The sequence below is a fragment of the Psittacula echo genome, assembly GCF_963264785.1.
Source record: "Psittacula echo genome assembly, chromosome: 14".
NCBI lineage: Eukaryota > Metazoa > Chordata > Aves > Psittaciformes > Psittacidae > Psittacula > Psittacula echo.
Window position 1 is genome coordinate 8,165,012 of NC_137750.1, and position 16,244 is coordinate 8,181,255.

The window sequence follows — 16,244 nt, forward strand, 5'->3', positions numbered from 1 at the left end:
CATGAGCTGGAAATAGGGGGTGGATGAGACCGAGTGTGTGAGCAGGGCTTTACAGGGCCAAGTGAAAGGCCATGAGCAGGTACTGTCCCCTTATAACCTTGCAGAGAAATTCTGGGTTCAAATGTCTAAACCAGGTCTGCCCTGCAATGGGATGGAAAGGTTTCTGCTCTGGTTATTGTCATCCTGGGTTGGGGTCCTCAGTGCTGACCCCAGTGAGTGGAAGCCCAAGGTTCAAATTCCTCAGCAGTGCAGGTGCTGATGGATGTACAGAGAACTTCCAGACAGAGCTGGAATCCTGGCTCAATGCAGCCCTGCTCTGATTTACTGAGCTGTGCAATGGGAAAGGATAGATCCCACCCCTCCCTCTGCTCGCAGCCTTACCCCTGTGTCTCACCAGAGACACTGCCTCCAAACTTACAGACAAACCCCAAACTGACAGCACCGCTTTCGACGTCTCCAGTTGGAAAAGCCGATCCCAGCTCCCTGCCTCTTCCCACGCTCCACTTACTGGTGCAGAGTGAGGTGGTTTCTCTGCCAGGTTCTACAACACAAGTTGTCCCTTGGTGGACATTCATGGGCTCTCCCATGTCCTTCAAACTCTTCTGAAAGACTCCCCCAGCAGCACTGCTCTCATACCATACCATAACCATGACCATAACCATACCACACCATACAATACCATACCATACTCCAGGACACAGAGGGTTGCACCCAGTAGCAATGCTACAGACAGGCTTTTGAGGCTGCCCCATCACCAGGTTAGACCCAGGCAGGCGAGCAGCACAGGAGCCTTTGGGAAGGAGCCTGCACGTGAGCCATGCAATGGAAAACGAGTAACCAGAGCTAACACTGCGATAATATCTGAGCATAACCACGCACTGAGCTCCTACCATGCTGTTTATAAAGCCAGAGCAGGCAGCAATCCAGATGGAGACACAAGGGAACAGCACAGGAATGAGCACACGAGGCCCCTCGCTTGCACAGACAGGACATAAAACAGAAACATGGAATGTATTCCACTCTGTACTGGGCTGGACTGGCACTTCTCCTCCCTCTGCTCACTGGGTTAGCAGCCACTAGCAATGCCCCCCAGCAGCTCCGGGTTTGGTGTCCAAGAGGTTGATGCTGTTTGTAATTCCTCATAGCTGCTGATCAACCCTGGACATCCTCAGCTGCTCCAGAGCAAGGGTCAGGCTGAGCCACGTGCCTGTCCTCCCTGCGCTGCCCATGAAGGCAATGCAAAGACAACGATGGGGTTTGGATGCTCAGCTCCGGCGCTTCTTTTCTGTGGGAAGGAAAATCAGAGCATATAGAATGCAAGCTCAGATGCTAAATCAGTGACAGCTTATCCAGAAGACTTGCATGCGGCTACAGCCCTGCCTCGGGCATTTCAAAGGCCCCAACTGCTCGGCTTTGCAGCTTGAAAGACCTTTCAAAGTCACCTTTGCAATCTCATGACTGCTTCCAGAGGCCATACACTCCTTTTGCCCAGCATAACACTCCAGTGACCCTGTTTGTTAAACAACCAAACCAGCAAGGTAGCATTCAGAAGCAACCCTACAACAACTAACAAGCAACCTGGGAAGAAGGCAGGATGTGGGCACAAGGGAAGGGATCACACAGTGGTGGCAAAGAGACTCCCGTTTCCAGCATAGAAAGGTTTCCTACGCACATAAGCAAACCCTGTGGCCATGCCTTTTCGGTCATGCTGATAACAATTTCCTTGGCTCCTGAGCGCTCTTTCAGTACCTTTTCCACACAAAGCTCATCCCACCTCATACCTGAGGCTGCTCCTCAGCCACGGACCCACGGTGACAGAAACGAAGCCACGTGGCTGTGTGATTTCTGATGGCAGAACCCCGTGACACAGAGCCTGGATCTAGACATTTTATGGCAGTCTGGAGAAAAGAGCTTCCAAACGCTACTCCTAAAAGGAACATGAAGAGCGGCACTTCAACATTCTTCTCCTATTGTTTCCCCCTTTCCCTTTTTACACACCAAAGAGCGAATGACTTCAGCTCCAGTGGAAAAATGGAGAGAAGGACACCAGGAATTATTTACTTATTGCTGCTCCTTTTTTCATCGTGTTCCTTTAGGACATGTCCCTGGCTGGTTTCCCAAGCAAGAACTGGTTCATCCATCTCTATTTAAATTACTTCTGTACTGCACTGAATAATTGTGCCTCTGTTTTACTCCAGGGCTAAAGGTGACTGACTTAAAGGTGATTATCTTTTGTTAATAGCCCGCATTACTGAGCAAGATCTAGGAATTACCTTTGTAATCCTTCCCCACACTTTAATGTTGCTATTATTATTAATATTGCTCTTTAAAACATACTTTTCTCCTGTCATGTGGAGGCAGCGACTGCTGCTTCTCAGGGAGAAGGTGTAAAAGCTGCCTGATAGTATCAAGCAGGAAGAATCAGGTGCATCACACTGCTTTCGTCCTTAAAGGTGATGCGGCTTTGAGGCCAGCCATGAACAAGAGGCATTAAACTGAAGCCAGGCTTCCACAGTGTGAAGAGCACAGATTTAGGAGCATATTTAACCTTTCTGTCGGATTTATACAATATTTTATCTTTTACATAAACCCATTCCCACCTCACTGTCTCACTGCAAGCCCTAGGGCTCAATGGGCTCTTGCACCAGTAGCCTTTCTTTCCCCAGCTCCACACCAGCATACCATCCCAAACCTGTGGATGCAAGTCCAACTTCAGCAGCTCCATCAGTGACTTCAGGCTCTTTTCCTCCTTGCCAGGATTTAGAGGAGCTCATCGACACTGCTCCAGGAAGGGCTTTAACCAAGCCAGCTCACACAGTGCTCCTCAAATACCCCATCAGGAAATCCCAGCACACCATAAATAATGGGTATTAAGTTTATATTTCTCATGGCCCAGACTTCCAGCAGTTCCTGCTGTAACAAATCACGTTTGTCAAGCTTTCCCTGCATTGTCTGCTCAACACTGAGCACCAGCATTCTCTGATGGGTGTCTGCTGAGCACTCAAAGGACGTGCTCTGGAGGGACTCTCTGCCCAGCACCACTGCTAGCGCTTCAATATACAATATTTCACACATACTTGCACACTGTGTGTTACTTCCAATGTCTTCTATCTTTTCTGCCTTCTCTTCCTTTATTGTTTGCTGCCTTCCATGCAGAGAAAAGTAGTTGAAGGCTTCTAGAGAAGTGTGCAATTTGGTTCAAGCCAGGCTAGCATTGTCTAACATCATCAGCGTTGCACTCAAGTATGTAATGTACAAACTCATCAGTGCATTGCAGGGAAAAGGTAAATGTCTTGCTATTAAAGATAAAATGTTATGAACTTTTAATGCTGTTATTATTAAGCAGTTAAACATACAGAAGAAATACCTTTCCCATACTGAACTTTAAGCTGTGAGATGCCTAAACACATGATTTATTTCCTTCACATAAAATCCATATTAGAATGCCATGATTAAGCTCAAAACAACAGGCATTCAAGAGTAAGGAAACAGCCACATCACCTTAGCAGTTAATCCCATAGCATTTTTCCTGCCACATTTGGTGCCAACTGCTGCCTGTGTAACCCTCAAAGTTGAACACAGCAGCTCCCACAAACCCACCCTCCTTTGCTAGAATCACTGCTAGATGACCTTGGTACTCAAGAGAGGAGGATCTGTTTCATCAAAGACATCCAAATAGCATGTTTGGGAGAAATACGAAGCTGCATCTTCCCACTTGCATCAGACCTAGCGTGTACAGCTTGAATGCAAGGATGGCAAAGAGACCCAAGCCAGGAACTGTCACCCACCAAACCCCATGGCAAGTTCCTCAGATCAAACCCTTTTCCATGCAGAATAGTCTAATCCAACTAAATCCTTCTGCTAGGATAGCTGGCTGTCCATGGACCCAAAACTGGCAGTAGGTGACAAAATGCAGGAGAGCCAGAAGATGCCGTATCTCCCTGCCCTCACGCTGCAATGCCATATAGAGGAGGATGGGTCTGATCCAGACCCACCTTGCAGTGCAAGCAGAAACCTGCCACTTCATCCAGCTCAGGCTGCGATGTGAGACTGTGTGAGGCTACTGAAGTCACCTGGAAGGTAAGGTTCACTCCCTGTTCTGGGTTGGAAGCTAAACTGTAGAGCCACACGTCTCCAGGGAAGGGAAAGCCACACTGCAGGCTGGAAGCACCTTCCTATGCCTGACAAGTCATGCAGTTGTTTAACAACTCGTGTCATTATGTAGAGCTTTACACATAACCAGAACTTCCTATCTGGCTGTGCACATCGAGGCCACGGCCACCAGCAAACAAATGCCCATGGCTGAAGCCTTATTTTGGGCAGAAACTCCACCCTGGGACCCCATATAGAATATTTAAGGCTAATCACTGCACTTGTCAGATGATTATATCCACTCAGCATTTGGTCTCTCATTTTGCCATAGATTAAAATCATCCAGGATTGCCCTGCTCATAGCACTTTGTCATGCAGCAGAGGCCAGGCTCAGGTGGACAAAGCCCTGGTATACATCTCAGGCCTGAAAATAACCAAAATAACCTTTTCAATGGCTTCCACTGCAACCCTTGCAATCCTGTGGCTGCGATCAGTGCAGAGCACTATCCAGGATGGTTGCTTAGCTGGTCCAAACAGGTGACAAAGCCTGTAACACAAAGCCCCATTTCCCATAGAATGGTTTTCAAGTAGAGTTAAGCAAGTCAAGGGAAATGGTCTGAGCAGCAAGAAGAAAGAAAAAGATACGACAAAAAGAAAGATGTAGATATGTCTGAGGAAAGAGTACTTGGCTTCCGAGAATAAAAAGCTTAGGAGTCAGAAAAGCCCTTCCCCAAAGCAGAAATTTTCCAGTGCTCCCATAAAAATGAAAGCCATAAAACAGGATTTTCAATTCCAAAACATACACATTTCCAACTGAAAAGCTTTCAAACATAAATAGCTTTGTTCAGCCATGATGTTCTGGCTCTGAGTTACTGATAAAGCAGGGACGCTCTTGGGAAACGGCAGATACATTCCACAGAAATTTGTATTTAAATAAAATGCTTTATAAGAACCTTTTTTTCTTCGAACCAAAGAAAATATTTGGTAGGAAAGTTACAACAGGCTTAGCTGCGGTCAGGACTTCTGAATGTGGCCAGGACTGACTTAACTGTGCCTCTGAATGACACACGTCCTTTTGCTTCATCAGGACATCGCCCTGTACCAGGGCACAGACAAGGAGGGTTTCACCCACAAAACAACCTAAATTTGATGCCTAAAGATATTATTGGTGCCAGGAAATCTGCAAGAAGCTCCCTAACTCAGCTCAGCATCTGCATTTTGATAACTTGCCTAAAGCTGCAAGCAAGACTGAGAAATCCCACAAAGCCAGGCCCTCAGGAAATATTGTGCGTGTCTTCCTCTGAAGCCTGTAGGAAACCCACAAGAATAGCCTTTCCTCAAGGCATTTGGAAATCTCAGCTCCTCGTTGGATTGGAGAAGGGCAGAGGCAAGCGGAAATGAAAATCATCTGGGGATATGTTCACAAGGCTGCTTAAGACCTTGTGGAAGCCTCTGCCTGGATTTGGATGAAAGATGGAGACAAGGGCAGCTTCAGGGAATGGAGGAGATTAGAGGCAAAGAGGCTGCTTGCATTGTAGCAGGAAACTGCAGCAATGTGGAATCTCCAAACGGCTGAGATCAGACCAATCAGACAGACACTGTCCTGCCGGCAGCTGAGATGGTCTGGAGTGGACAAGGCTCTAACAGTACCTAAGTTTAGAGGTGGATGAAAAACGAGACCCAGCTTTATTTCTCAGTCTCACATCCAGGCTTGAGCCCTCAGCACCACGAACATGATCCTGTCTGCTTACTTTCAAACTGAACAATGGAGCAAAATTATCTCTGAAAGGGGTGAAAAAGGAAATTGGAGGCTTTTTCCTCACTCAAACAACTGCGTGCATGCAAATTACATGTAAAGGAGGCCTCACTTACCCAATCAACCTGCTCCCTGGCACCAGGAAGCCAAAAAGTCCACATGGTGTTTCTGAGGGCTCTGGCAGCTCCTCTCTGTGCACCTGATGGGTACCACCACCACCTCCCCAAGCTTCCAGGGCCTCGTGCTCAGCTGACCAGCAGCCTGATGCCTGAAGATAACATGAACTATGGGCCAAAAGTGCAGAGCCTTGGGTGACATGGTCTAGTGTGAGGCGTCCCTGCCCATGCAGTGGGGTGGAACTGGATGATCTCCAGGTCCTTTCCAACCCAAACCGCTCTATGATTCTATGAACTTCAACTCAGTTGCTTGCTCACAGGCAGTCAGTGGTGAGAACAGCCCCAGACCTTGCCACACACCTCCAAACACACATCCCCATTGCAGGAAGGACAGAGGACCAGCATCATTTCTCATGTCTCTCAGTAATGATGGAAAGCAACAAGTTGCCCTCAGGCTGATAGACCATCATCTCCCATGGAATGAAGTCACTTTACATTGGGGCAGATCCAACTTTGCTCCTGCACAAGACAGCGAAGAAAAACACTAAAGCCTTGCTCATAAATCACTGTCAGGCTGTGACAAGGGTTATCCAAGCTACAGTGAGATTAATTGCTCAAGTCGTGATTCCTGCCCCATTCCCCTCCCTGCCCGCTCCAGAAGTTGAGGATCTGGAAACCATAATCCAACAAACATGGCTTTTCGTTCCCTTAACCTGATGGGATTTCAGAGGGATCAGCTGCAAAAACACTGCAAATCCATGCGCAACCTTTCAGAAAATCGGGAAAGGGCCATGGGGCTCCCCAGGCAAACAAGTGCCTAATTATGCACTTGCAATGGGATCAACAACTATCTGTTATGTGGCAGATGCCCCTCTCACATCGCTCCTGCTGCTTCTTTTTGTACATTCCTCTGCCTAGTCACCACGTGGAGCCTAAGACAGATCAGTGTGTAAAAAACTCAGTGCTCTGGAGCAGCACCGTGACTCTGCCATTGAGGCAGGAACTCACACTGAAAATGGAGAAAATAGTGGAGCAAGATAACCCCGCTGCAATAACTAGACTTTAAATTACTTAAAATACATCTTAACATTGTAAAACCACATCCAGTTGTTGCAACAAGGGCTGATATTTCACCTGTGTTCAACACCACAGGCTCCTATTTACTGCTGTCCAGATGACAGGTAATAACCTGCACTGAACTGCATCTCTGACTGCCTTAAAACAATCAGTAAAGGACTAGAAAATGGATGTGACTCAAATCCATCTCAGTAAATGAGAGAGAATCTGATCTGGTTCAGTCTGAGCCGAGGTTTCTACCAATCTTGGGTAGAAACTAAGGCGAGGATATAAACTGAAGATTGTGCATCAGAGCTACTACAAACATACTAACCTGTGCACAGTGCAACGGTTACACATCAGCTCCAGACAAGAGCTGCACCAGCTTGGATCCCATGTGTAACACACGCTGGCCTGGCTGCAGCCACTACAAAACACTTACAGAGCATTTAAGGATGTAAGGTTTACTTAGCCTGTGAACTTTTCAGGACAAGTGATGTCTCTTCGCTACCTGTATGCGCAGCATGAAGCACAACAGGTCGCTCCTCCTGCTTGGAGACATTACACAAGTGATGCCAAGCTTTCCCATTCTCATGTCATTGCTTTCCCTAAGCTCCCAGCCTTTCCCCAGGCAGGAGGTGGCAGCAGGTCAGTGTGGCTCAGCACTTCCCTTGCTATTGACCTCTTCATCCACTGTGAACACAAAAACTCACCTCCTCCCATCTCCACACTTACTGGAGCCCCATTAACCTCACTCTGCAACCAGAGCCCCTTCTACAGGCTGTTAGCTCAGCTTTTGCTGCTCTCAGTAGGAACCATATCACCTCCATCAATCATCTGTTCTCCAAGGCTCCAGCTTTGCGCTCCAGCATCCTGTCTTCCACACCACTCCTGGGCTGCATCTAGGCCAGCCCCACACACATCTGACACTGTTTATTAAGCAGCACCATTTACTGCGCTGTGACTTGCTGGGCTGCACGGTATCTCTTTCCCTACCTAGATATAACTGCAGGAACAATCTAGATGAGATCATCTATAGGGGAAAATGACACTTCTTGCCCGTGCTGAGGACCAAATGGCAGCATTGTACAGGCAGGTGCCACAAGGTCTGCCACTAGAAACATCTCCTGCAACCAAAGGTCTGAAAAGCTCAGGTGCACACCAGCATGACTGGCTTCATCGCTCATACCTGCTGTGCCAGCATCATTCGCTGTCCTCCTAAAACAGAAGAAACAGCCACAAGTTCTCTCCATTCAGGAATGAGAATTGAGCTCCTCCAAGGCCCCAGGTTTGTGAATGGCGCTTCACAGCTCCCCTGTATTTTCCACAGCATCAGGCAGGCAGAGAAACCACCAAACCCAACAGAAAACGTGATCCTCTCTGGGGAAAATCTCAACTTTTCGGCCAGAACGAGCAAACTCTGTCCCAGAGTGCTTTGAACTTAATGAGGTGTGTTATTTTTAGCTTTTATAGATGAAAATGTCATTAAAAGCAAACATATTTCTGGTTTAAAAAAAGCCTTAATTCCCTGCAGTTTGGACTCATTTGAAAGCCACCTCTACTTTCAACAGAAGATGATGGGTTATAATAGTAATAAAGTTAAACACATTGGGCACCTTTTCCCTTTCCACACAGGGCACTGCAGCGCTGCTTCTAAATAGATAACAATATAATTTCCTTCCATTTAAAAATCCATTTGTTACTACCCTGTAACTGAGAACCTGGGCTCCTCCTGCCAAGAGCGACCATCTGAAGTCTGGCTGAAGAGGCAGCACGTGGAAACCTAACGCGAGGCAGATGGCTCTGTCCCCAGTCAGGCACAATAACCATCAGTCAACTCCGTACTCGTAAATGGAGCTCAACGTAAAGCTCTGTATGGGCAAGGAAGTTATTTCATTTTGGGGTTATTTTGATTTGTTCTAAGGGCTACTGGCACACAGGAGATGAAGGAGGGAAACCTGAAATCAATCTTGCTAGAAAGCCTTCACTCCAGTGAAAACAGTCATGGGCAAAGTAGTTTGAAGACAACGATCGTCTGGTGCCTGGGTTTGAATTATAAGAGCACAAAGTTAGGCTCTGACTCCATCTCTGGGCATTCAGGCACTCTGCACCAGAAGCATTTCCAATTCGAAGATGTAGTTTTTAAGTGCCAGTAGAAAAGAGGCTTCTTTTAATACAGGGCCTAAAGCTGGATTTAGGAACCATCCTGTTGTGAATGTTTTTGCTCCATCCGATACTCTTCCACCACTGTTCATGAAATATCTGCCAAAGTAGCAATGTAATGTCTTTATCCACGTGGATCTTGCCACCTCCTTGCTCTCCGCAGCCCCTCGCACTGGTAAATGTGGCTCCTCAGAACTCACAATGTGAGGAATGCAGAATTTTCTTCAGGAAAAACACATCCATCCCCAGGTCAGGGCAATCTGACTCGGTTGTAACATTAACAAAGCCTCTCCTGGACAGATGTGAAGAAAGGGACGTAATCAACACTCTTCCCTAGGTCTAATCTGCTGCTGCGCTGGTGCTGATCCCAGCATCATTGAATCGTATCATAGAATAGTTTGGGCTGGAAGGGACCTTAAAGCTCATCCAGTTATAATGCCCTGCTGTGGGCAGGGACACCTTCCACTAGAGCAGGTTGCTCCAAGCCCCATCCCATCCACACAAGCAACATCCTTACAGTGTCTCCAAAGAGGTGCAGCTGGAGGAGGGTGAAAGGCTCTAACTCTGCTTTACAAACCTTTCACTACAGAGGCAAATGCCTGTGCCTAAACTCTGCACTTCCTAAAGCTTCCAGATATCACTGCCCCTCAGTCCCCATGTCACTGGGGTCTCAGAGGTATCATTCAGGGTTTGATTTACTGGAGGATTAAAACCATCACTGGGAAATATTTAAACCAAGCACACACTGCATTCGCGGTACTTACAGGGAAGGCCCCATGATCTGTTTTCTTCTTGCATCCTTTCCTGAAGAGCAACCTGTAACCACATCTGTGCTAGCACCCTGGCAGCTGGAGGATACAGCAATAGCCAAAGGATAGGTGGGAAAAGAGAAAAGGAGGCAAGAGACCCTGGGGTCTATCAGCATCCTCTACCTGCACGTGGGGCAGCAAGGACCACACTGCAGCAAGGAGGACACTTGGCCACCAGTCAACCAGTAACCAGAACAAGACTCTCAGTTTCTGGATCTTCAGGATCCAAACAGGATAAAACGAATGGGACGGCTGGAAGGATTACACAGCAATTCCAGAACTGTGTATTAAATACAGCACCTGTACGTACGTGTGCTTAGAGAGCATGGAAGGCCTCAGAATGCTTTTGCCTTTCTTCTGAAAAAGACATCCAATGAAGTCTTGCTCAATAATAGTTCAGGAAATTTTAATTCCTGACATGGGTGGGCTCCAAACCAGAGCTTTAATGCTATTGATGTTAATCTCTGCTTCTCTGGAGTAAGTCTTGATGGATTTATTCTAAGTACCATGTTAGATTCCCAAATGGTGCCAACCAGCTTTTCATGGAGGCCAGTGGAGCTCTGCCAATCTACACTTACTCTGCATTTACAAGGATTTTTGATAGGTACAATTCAGAGATTTTGAGAGGTCTAGATCATAAAACAGCACTAAATCAGGAGGGTGGAAGAGGGAGCGATGGGCAGACAGATTTCAAGAGATCATTCATAAGCCTTTGCTTTAGGAGAACATGGGCCACAGCCAGAACAAAACACACATATGGCCCCACAGCCTAATTCCAGCAAACCAGAGAGTAAAGCGATACCTGTTTTATCACTGTCGTAAGTAGATGAAAATCCAGTGAATGCTTCAAGATACAAACGCCTCTGATGATAAGAGTGAATCTGCCCTCCACTGCTACACTTTGGATTAGGCTTTTAAAAGTACTTAAGGAGCAAACAGGCTGTCAGTTCAAGCAGCTTTGTGACTGTGGTTTAGGTGGGCAACTATGAAAATTCCCTTCCTTCCCCAAAATGTTACCAGGCAGCCAGTTCAGCCAGTGAAGAGCCCCACAGCACCCAGCCATGCCCCTGCTGTACCTCAAGTCCTTTCAAAGACACCACCTCCACTGCAGCAAAGGGAGAGCCAGCTCTGCTCCTGGGCAGCCTTTTTTTGTCCATACAAATACGACATGGGAAATTTCCCTCCCTAACTACCTTGCTAAATAGCATGTAATAGCTAGAAACAATTCAACACACTTTTCAGTCTGCATTAACTCACAAATTCTGTGTCTGAGCATCCCAGCACGTACCAAGCTTCACTCCAGAAGCAAGATCAGCATGTGCTCTATGTGTCCTTCCAGAATGGGGGGAGAAAGAGACATTTAAAGGGTGGCATTCTTTGTAAAAAGGGGTCAAGAGCAGGTCAACAATACAAGAAAATAGGTCATGTCATCTTAATTGGGAAACCATGAATTTGGGGCTGTCCCCATCCTGGTAACACAGCAAGGATCTTTGTTCCAAGCATTAGGCAAAAGCCAGCACTGTTAGCCAAAATAACTTCTCAAGCAAACTCTCATTGAATAAATCTTTTACAATGAAGGGAACATTTCTCAGTACTCTGTTTTTTAACACCATTAACTTTAACTGTCAAGCCTGACAAGTATGGAAAACTGTTTTCTTACAAAAGTTAACATAAAAAACATTTTCCACTCAAAGGAGTTTTGCTCAGTACACATTAACTCTCCATTTTGCCATTTAACTCTAATTGCTATTTCTCTCCATTCCAAGTCCTTTTTCTTTTCCAAGATCTGGACTTTAAAGAGTCCGAGTAGACAGGCGTTAACGCTTGTTTATAGAAGTTCTGTAACATGGATGTGTTGGAATGAACTAATTACATTTAAGAGAAGGCTCTGGGAATACCCATGACCCGTTAATAACATCCATTCACGTGCTCCTGTTCTTTTTCCCCACTGTTTCCAAGTGCCTAGGTGAATTCTTGAAAATATTCCTGAGTCTAAAAACATTTGGGGACTTTCAGAGCCAGATCCACGACAAGAATTAACGGCCACATAGGGTGGAAAGGGAAGAGGAATGCTGGTCCATTAGGATAGGTGTTACCAATGGGGTCAGGCTGGCTCAGCATGTGTCTTATCAGGGCTTCATCTCGCCCGACTTCAAGTCTTAGGTGTCTCCTTAGTCAGTGGAAAGCATCAGTAAGTCCTGCTGACAGCGTGGGGTGACAGGGGACAGATCTACACTGCTGGGGATGACATTACCTGCCCAGTAAGTGACCCATGGGAGTCCCCAACTGCTCCCAGCACACTGCAGCAATGGGCTGGATTACCAAAGGATAAACCCTCAAGTGACATGTAACTTGATTTGAAATGTCCACATTGTGGGATTTGTGTTGATTTACCTCTGTATGCTTCCAAACAGAGTTAAGTGGTTGTACAAATGGTCCAGAGACTTCCCCTAAAACAGGCTCCCAGGAGATGCAGTGCTGAGAGCCACTGGTCTGCATGGATGCGCTTCTCATCTCTGAGCAGGTGAAGGGATCAATCTGGAGCTATGTGAATTCATCTGTACCTGGAACACTTTAATAAATAACAAGGTTCTCAGAAAATTCAGTCCCTGGTTCATTGGCTCTTCCGGAAAATCTCATCTAAGCTGGTAAGAAACAAATAAAACTCTTAATTCACTTCTAGACCAGCTTGTCTCTGTGAAACCACTTTCTATGTTATACTGCAACACACAGGCAGCTGAGCTGGTAGCATACATACTGCCAGAGGCTGTTGGATTAATTGATGGCAAAACCAGACGAGACTGCTGTGATTTTCACTTCTGACCCCCTGGATAACCCAAACCATAAGGACTTCCCAGAACTGATTCCTTCTAAAACTGGAGCAGATATTTTAGGAAAAGAAAAACATGTAAAAATTTCCAATGAAACAGAAAGCTTCGTGTTCCTTGGTGTGCTGTTGTGAGCGACTAACTGCTCTCACTGCTGAAAATGTGGTTTATGTCTAGGCTGAGTTCACCTACCTTCGGTATCTCTCGACTGGATTTTACTACATGTTTGTTTGCTGCACCAAAGTCAACCTTTTTAGTATTTGTGTTTCTCTCCCCATCACCTTTCTTTGTTAGAGGATGCAAACCATCTCCTTCAGGCTCCGGTGGGTAGGTGTGCTTTCCCATCTATAACAATTCCTAACACCTCTTTCTCATTTCTCTCCCATTGTTGCTATCAGAATCTTCCTTAAGCTACCAGAAGTACAACTGGAAACTGCAGGAGGAGCACCTTCCTCCTCCTAAAGACAACACTTCCCCTCTTTGCCACTCTCCCATGTAAGGGTTTGTACTTGGCTAATGGCCCCACAGCTTCACACATCTTATTCAGCTCCCAGGATACAGGCCAGCTCTATATGGGTCCTATTAAAACACGTTGCTTGTTTTCATCCATGTTCCTAATAGGATCTAAATCATTCTGCACTGGTGATCTGTCTCTTATTTCAGTTATCCCTTCTTCAGATATTGACCCCATCACAAAGATAGATCCGTGATAACCACAGGACTCCATTAGAAGCATGTCTACTGACTGATGAATGCCCATTTAAAAGTGGAGACTACAGCAGTTCCTTATCCATTTCACAGGTGCCTAATTGGTTTCTATCATTCCAGTCTTGTACAAGAAGTTATTCAGAACCAAAGGCAAAACTTTCACAGGACCACAGGGTGTTCCAGGTAGGAAAGGGCTTCAGGGGGTCATCTAATCCAACCTGCTCCTCAAAGCAGCATCAGTCATGAGATGAGATCAGGATCCTCAGGCCTTTCCACAAGTTCATCACATCACTACTATTACATTTATCAACACAACTTGTAATATTCCTCAAAAATCTAATTAAACAAGAACCATACTCTATAAGCCCGTGTTGATTGACACTACTTACATTAATCCCTTTAATTCTTTACTAATTACATGCCCTATCAGCAATTCCATTATTTTGTCTAGGATTAATGTCAGGCAGAAAAAAATCTTTATTTCTGTGAGCTGCCTTGTTTAGCCCTTAAAAATAATGGCACAAAACTGAACTTCTTCTACATTGTTGTAACTTGCTGGTATTTGTTATCTCTAATTAAGAGCTCCTATGCAATATTCTTACAATAGAAACGGTGGTTTATAAAGGATGTGATTGCACACTTCTCCCTTTTCCTTGTAAGAAGCAGAAATACTTATTGGACTCTTCAAAACCCTGTCCAGTATTACCAACAACACTATCATTTTTGTGTAGGGCTGATCTATTGCGAAGATAATTACATCACTCAAGAAAGAGAGCTGCATTTCTGTGGGGATTTCATTTGGAAAGCCATATGTTGGAGCCTGGTGCTGCAAACAGTAAAAAATGTGCTTGGAATCCCTAAAATTATCCTTGAAAATATCCAGACACAAAAACAATCGCATCTAACAGAGAAGAAATTCTATATTAGGTCTCATTTTTACAGATCAAGGAGAACTGATGACAGGATGTAAAAATATAGTAGCAGCTCTAGGTACAAGAGACTGATTTGATTACATTTGTTATGTGCAAATAGAATAAAGTCCAAACGAGTAATGTATCTACTTGATGATTTAAAATGCCAGCTTAACAAAGCTGAAAATAATTACTAAGCAAAACAGTGGGGAGAAGGAATTTGAGCAGGAATCTGTGAATGATAATTGGGAATTGTTCAAGATCATTTTACTCCCTATGCAGAGGAACCACAATCCCATGGAATCAAAGAAGGTTGTGCTGGCTGAAAGCTGCTCTGGCTGGGAGGGCAAGTGAGAGCCAGATCATAAAGTAATAAATAAATGGGAAGTTCTTTCCCCATGGAAGACAAGAAACATTAATGGCAACAAATGTAGGTCAGCAGCAAGGAATTCCACAATATGGATAAGGGATGCCATGCACGGATGGGAGGAAAATAAAGATACTTTGGACAAAGGAGGAAATGAAGGTTTTGTCTTCTGCATGCAGGAGGTCAAAGATTCACATCAGTAAAGCAGCAAACATGCTGCAACAGGCAACACAAGGGAAACCTTCCACTGGCACGCTCCATTCTGCTGCCGCTGGATCAGAAAGCCCCAGCAACCCTCTCCCGTGCTGGAGTCAGCCCTGTGTGTGACACAGACGTTATCTACATACACAAAAGGAGGGGCACGTTGCCCCAAATGGGGTTGAAGACCATGAGTTCCCTCAGCTGGCCACTCTCCATGGCATGGGGAAGGTAAAAGGCTGGCAGGAACAGCACCAGAGCAGAGGCAGATCTGAAGGAGGAATGGGCCATCACAGGATGCTCTTCCAGACAGGCCACTTGTGGTGGCTGTGGCACGCACTGCATGCCTCTGTATTGTTAGCAGCAGGACATTGGAGTAAGGTTTGGCACCTTCTAGAGTTAAAAAACACCACTGTTGTCTTCAGCACCTTCCAGCTAACCTTGACCTACATCTGCACAAGTTCGGGATGATAACACACAAGTCATTGCCCACCCAACCCATCTGCAGAACAACAAAGGACCAAGAGCAAGTGCCATGGAGCTATCCCAAGGCTTCAGAACAGGAGCATATAGAGCCAGCAAAGCCATTCCCAAACAATCATTCCAGGCAGCAAACACTTCACAGCATGTGAGTGTTTCAAAGCCTCCCTGACCACCACATCTGCGAGATTTCCCCTACCCAAACACTAGCATACACAGTGACAAGAACATCTCAATATTGAGTGTGTTGGATGGCAGGGAAGCAGGAAATACCTCTTTGAGGACAAAGGCAGTCACCAATGCCAGGAGTCATTGGAGAGACTGGTCCTGGAGAGACCCAAAACGTCCAAAGGTCCAATACAAAACACTTAAGTGCACATCTGTGTGCAGTAAGTGTCTCCCAGCATCACACACGGAGTCAGAGTCAGCTCCCAGCTAGGGAGGTCAGGAGAAAACTCTCTGAGGCAGGTTGTCCCACCACTGCTGCTCTGCAGTCACTTCTGCATTGACGCTGGCTTAACCAAGCCCTAAAGGATGGTCCTGCAAACGTACTATCAAATAAACTGAGGAGCCACGGTCCTAGTGAGGCAAACCCACATGCTACATTAACCTTCTGTCAGATGTTCCTCCAGAGCTAATGGTACTTCTGAGCACTGCACTAAGCAGATGACACAAAACAAAGCAGTCATCAGGCTGCTCAGGTTTGCATGACTGAGCCTACAGAGGTCATGCAGAACTTCTCTGTATGTTCTCCACCCAA